Here is a 5,853-nt window from a genome sequence, read left to right on the forward strand (position 1 = left end):
GGAGGCAATTAAAAACCCCTGTGGGGCAAATAGGCTGATGACATATCCATACCAAGAGTAGGGGAGAAGGAAGTTATTCTTATCTAGCCCAAGAGGTTTTTTCCTCTTATCAAGGAGCCAGCTGCAGGTACTGTTCCTAGCTTATCTTGCACCAGCTCATTTGTCCCTAGAGAACTTTATACAGGCTCTCTGTGGAGAAAAGGTGAAGCCTCAGTCAGACATTTCTTGTCCTTTTTATTCAAGGCCTGTGCTATCAGTGTTCAACAGACTTCTGAGGCTCCCGATATGCATTGTGGTTTCCCTGTGCACATACTATCTGAAATATCCACGTCTTCTACCTGTGCTTTATTCCTCACCTCACAGTCCATATTCCCTAATTGTTAACATATTTCATAAGTTCCAGTCTAAATAAATGCTTCAAGAGAACGGCTTCCTCTGCCTCTACTCCTCAGCCTAGTTCTCTCACATTTCCACCCACATTAGATATCACAGGATCATGTGGTCATGGCAAGATGTGGTAAACAGAGTGAAGGAAACAACCTTACATGTCCAATGATCTTTTCCATACCATGGGACTCACTTGCAACTCAGAGCTTGCAGCAAGAATTCTATGCACATGTGTGAGACTGTAACATATAATACATTGGTGATGTGAAGACCAGCAGAGATTCTTAAAGTTTTGACTAACGACCTGTCATGTATATTTCCATTTGTGATTATCGTTAAGTAGATGAAGCAAAATGTCAATGCCTTTCTTACTGGTCTGAATGAAGACTTCTTAATTTGATATATCCATGAAGAATACTATTTATTGCTCAAATGAGGCAATTTTATTAATTTTTTTTCTCTTTATAGATGTAAGCTATGTGAATACTTGTTACATGAATGAACAGATGGAAAAATAATGAGTGTATAGGAGTGATGTCACTTGATTCTTTGAACTCCTCTGAGGCATATGCTTAAATGACAAAGTAATCTATCATTCAAAATTATCTTAAAAATTATAATTGACCTCTAAAAATTGTACATATTTGTGGGGTGCAATGTGGTGTTTTGGTACCTGTACACATTGTATAATGGTCAAATCAAGGTAATTAACACATCCCTCATCTCAAACATTCATCCTTTCTTTGTCATAGAACAACAAAGAGCCTCATTCTGGCTATTGTAAAATATACAATTTGCTATTGGCTATAATTACCCAAGTAAGCCACAAGACACCAGAACTTATTTCTTTCTAATTTTAGTTTTGTACCTGTAAACTAACTTGTCTCTATCTCCTGTTCCCATACCATACCCTCCCTAGTCACTGTTCTATTCTCTACTATGAGATTGACCATCTTTCTCCGCAGGTGAGGGAGAACACATGGTATTTGTTTTCCTGTGTCTAGCTTATTTCACTTAACATAATGTCCTCTGGGTTCATCTATGTTGTTTCAAGTGACAGGATTTCATTCTTTTTCTTAATGGCTGAGTAGTATTCCATTGTGTATATACCACAGTTTCTTTTTTCTTCTTCTTCTTTTTTTGCATCTTGAGCCTTTTTATTGTCCTTGGAGCTGGAGACCCTATCAGAAGCTGCCTTCTTTTCCCAAGGGTCCAGGGCCAAGTGGTGTGGTGGCAGCTGGCTTAGTTGGTAGATGGCTTGGCCCACTCGACATTGAGGATGAGATGACTGTAGCCAAACCCAGACACCCCAGCGATGGTGCGTGCAGCATCCTCACAGCAGTGGAAGCTTACGAAGGCAAAGCTCTTAGACTAGCCAGTGGTCTTGTCCTTAGCCAGGTAGATGTGGGAGATGGAGCTGAAGGGCCAAAAGAGTTCCTATAAGTCAGTCTCATGTGTGTCCTCTGATAGGTTGGTGACACGGATAGTGGCACTGTCATCAGCTCTGCAGTTGGGCTACATGGACTCCTCTCGGTGGCTGGCCCTATCCTGCAGGCTTGGTGAAACATATTTCCCTGTCTTGTTTTGAGCTGCCTGCATGGGCTTCCGCTCTCTTGGAAGCTTCTCTTTCTTTCCAGTGGACAGGCCCAACTGCTCAGCCAGCAACTTCTTCATGGGCCCCCAGATGTCCTTGCAGGGGCAACAGGTGGTCCAGTAGTCTCCCTTGCAGATGCAGCAGGGCATCATCTTCTGGCCCTCAAGCTTGTTCATTGAGTCCTTCTGGCAGATCAAGTCCTCTTTGCTGGCATTAGTGAATGTCATGGAGACATAATCACTAATGGTGGTGGTGGCCACATTGGGCCCTGGGTTGGGGGGTGTGTGTGTGTCAAACTCTGAACTCCCAAACTTCTTCCGGTTCTTCTTCCTTGCAGCCACCTTTGAGGCCTTCCAGGTCTCAACCCCGAAGGTGTGGACAATCTTGAACTTCTTGCCATCATCATCTATCTTGTACTCAGTCACTGTCTTTATGTTGCCATTGATGACCTTCTTGGGAGGTGGCAGTTGAGCTCCAGGCAATAGCTCAGGCTCTGGGCTGGTATCTCCAGTGACCAGAGGGAGCCCCTTGAGGAACTCACTGGTGACACATTTGTCATCCTCTCCCTCCTCCTCCACCTGGTCGGCCAAGCTGGGCTTTGAATCAAAGTCTCCAGTTGGCATTTCAGAAAGTCTACCCCAAGCAGCTCTCCACATTTTCTTTTTTTCTTTATTTTTCCTCCCTGAATGCAGATTTATTTATTTACTTTTTCCAGATTACTATGAAGGTGTATACAATCAGGTTACATTTTTGCATTTGAAAGGTAAAGTCCAAGTTGCAGTTGAGTCCTTTACCCAGGTAGTGTACCATATACCCCTATGGTGCATCCATTAGGTGGGAACTTGCCAAACTGCCTCCCCTGAACCTCTGCCCTCTCTCCTCTACTCCCTCCCCCTTATTACATTTTAATTATGGTTTTCTGTCATGTGGGCCTGTAGTTTTGATCTCTTAGTTTCAACAGGGTATAGAGTACATAGGATGCTTGCTTTTCCATTCTTGAGATACTTAGGAGAGTGCTTTCCAAATCCATACAGGTAAATTAAAAAGATGCAAAATTTCCATCTTTTTGTGGCTGAATAATATTCCATGATATACATATACCCCAGTTTATTAATCCATTCATGGGTGATGGGCACTTGGTTTGTTTCCACATCTTTGTAATTGTGAATTGTGTTGCTATAAACATTTAAGTGCAAATGTTTGCGTTGAGTCCTTATGGTAAAATGATTGTTTTATTTCTGGGCAGATACCTAGGAATAGGATTGTAGGATGAAATGAAAAGTCTACTTTTGCTCTTTGAGGATTTTCCATATTTCTTTCCAAAAGGGCTCTATTAGTTTGAAATCTCACCAACAGTGCACAAGTGCTCTCCTCTTTCTGCACCCACCCCATGTTAGCAGCTGTAACTTGAAAATGTTATAATGTGGGCAATTCTCACTGCTGTTTGGTGATATCTGAAAGTGATTTTAATTTCCATTTCTCTGATAATTAGGGGTGATGAACATTTTTTGTTGTTGTTTGTTGGTCATTTGTTTGTCCTTTTGGGACAGGATTCAGTTCATGTCTCTTGTCCATGATTCATGAGGTTGTTTGCTCTTTTCTATTGATTTGCTTGAGTTCTTTGTAGATTCTCATTATTAGCCCTTTGTCAGATTGTAGCATACAAATATCCTCTCCCATTCTGAAGGTTGTTTATTTGCTTTGTTGATTGTGTCTTTAGCTTGCAGAAGCTTTGTGATTTGATCAGGTCTCATTTATTTATTTTTGTATTTGCTGCAATTGCCAACAGGGTCTTCTTCATAAAATCTTTCCCCAGGCAGATATTGTTAAGAGTTTTATCCACACTTTCTTGTACAGTTTTATTCATTTCATGTCTCAGATTTAAATCTTTTATCCAGTGTGAGTTTATTTTTGTAAGTGGTTAGAGGTGTGGCTTAGTCTTTTACATGTGGCTAACCGGTTCTCCCAGCATCATCCTCAGCATATCCTTTTGTTGATTTATTGAGGACCAGATGGTGACAGGAGGTTGTATTAATCTCTAGGTTCTCATTTCTGTTCTAAGTATCTATGTCTCTAATTTTTTATGCCAATACCATGCTGTTTTGATCACTTCAGACTTGTAGGATAACCTGAGTTCTGGCATATGATGCCTCCAGATTTATTTTCATTTTGTAGATTGTTTTGGCTATTTTTTTTATTCCAAATGAAATGAACTATTTTTTCAATTTCTTTAATGTATGACATTGGTGTTTTAAGAGGACACCACATTTTCTTTATCCAGTCATGCATTGATGAAGACTTAGATTTGATATCTTGGCTATTGTGAATAGTGCTGCAATAAGTATGCAATTTCACATATTTCCTCAACATACTAATTTATTTCCTTTGGATACACAGATGAGCCTTGAACAATTTAGATTTGAACTGTGAGTGCCCATTTATACACTGATTTTCTTCAATAAAATGTGGATTGAAAATACAGGATTAAAAGATGCAAAACACTTATATAAAGGGCCAAATTCCCACATACTGGGACTCCACAAGGCTAACTGTGTGACTTGAGTATGCATAGATTTTTGAATATATAGGGAGCGGGTCCTGGAACCAATTCCCTGAGTATACTGATGGATGACTCATACCCAAGAGTGTTACTGCTGAATCACATGGTAATTCTATTTTTAATTTTTTAGAAAACTCAATCTTGTTTTCCATAATGACTGTGCTAGTTTATATTCTGGCCATCAGTCCACAAAGGCTCCCTTTTCTCCACATCTTCACCAACACTTGGAATCTTTTTTCTTTTTGATAATAGAAGACTAACTGGTATGAGCTGACTTCTCATTGTGGTTTTGACTTGCATTTCTCCGAAAATTAGTGATGTTGAACATTCCTTTATGTACCCGTTGGCCACTGGTATATCTTCTTTTGAGAAATAACTATTAAGAGACCAGGTACAGTTGCTCACGCCTATAATCCTAGCACTCTGGGAGGCCGAGGCAGGTGGATTGCCTGAGCTCACAAGTTTGAGAACAGCCTGAGGAAGAGTGAGACCCCCATCTCTAAAAAATAAAATAGCCAGACATTGTGGCAGGCGCCTATAGTCCTAGCTACTCAGGAGGCTGAGGCAAGAGAATTGCTTGAGCCCAAGAGTTTGAGGTTGATGTGAGCTATGATGCCACCTCACTCTACCGAGGGCAACAAAGTAAGACTCTGAACTAAAAAAAAAAAAAATCTATTAAGGTATTTTGCCCATTTTCAAAATGAGTTTTATTTTTAAAATGTTTTGATAGAGAAGGAGGTTGTGCTATGTGCCTGTGCTGGTCTCAAACTCCTGACCTCAAGTCTTCTTCCCACCTTGGCCTCCCAAAGAGCTGGGACTACAGTCATGAGCCATCAAATTTGCCTCAAGCTTGTTTTTAATTCTTTATCCTTCACTGCTAAATTAGGCTTTCTTTGATTTTATTAAAATCAATATATTAGATATCACTTGATACAAAAATTAAAAATCCTTTGTGACTACAAAAAATACTTTAGATTGTTTCTTTAAAATCTAGAGATTTCTACCTGCAGGATCAATGCTCTGAGTTAAGATTCTGATGGAGGATGTGAACACCTCTGTTTTTGGCAAAATGGAACAGGAATGATCATGAAAGGGAGGTAGAAACAACAGATAGTGTGACCACGTGATATGTGCATAGTACAAGTATATGTGGATGTTAAGATCTCAAAGTGCTCTCTTAAGATATGTGTTCACAGCTCGGCGCCTATAGCTCAACCAGCTAAGGCGCCAGCCACATACACCTAAGGTGGCAGGTTCGAATCCCCAACCTGGACCTGCCAAACAACAATGACGGCTGCAACCAAAAAAACGG

General features: G+C 40.3%; 1 pseudogene; it reads right to left on the reverse strand.

Moving 5' to 3' along the window:
- Window positions 1–1,586: 1,586 nt before the first annotated feature.
- LOC100952028 lies at window positions 1,587–2,604 on the reverse strand (annotated as a pseudogene).
- Between the last annotated feature and the right edge of the window lie 3,249 nt (window positions 2,605–5,853).

The sequence above is a fragment of the Otolemur garnettii genome, unplaced genomic scaffold (assembly GCF_000181295.1).
Source record: "Otolemur garnettii isolate 467f Iridium unplaced genomic scaffold, OtoGar3 scaffold00140, whole genome shotgun sequence".
NCBI classification, from domain to species: domain Eukaryota; kingdom Metazoa; phylum Chordata; class Mammalia; order Primates; family Galagidae; genus Otolemur; species Otolemur garnettii.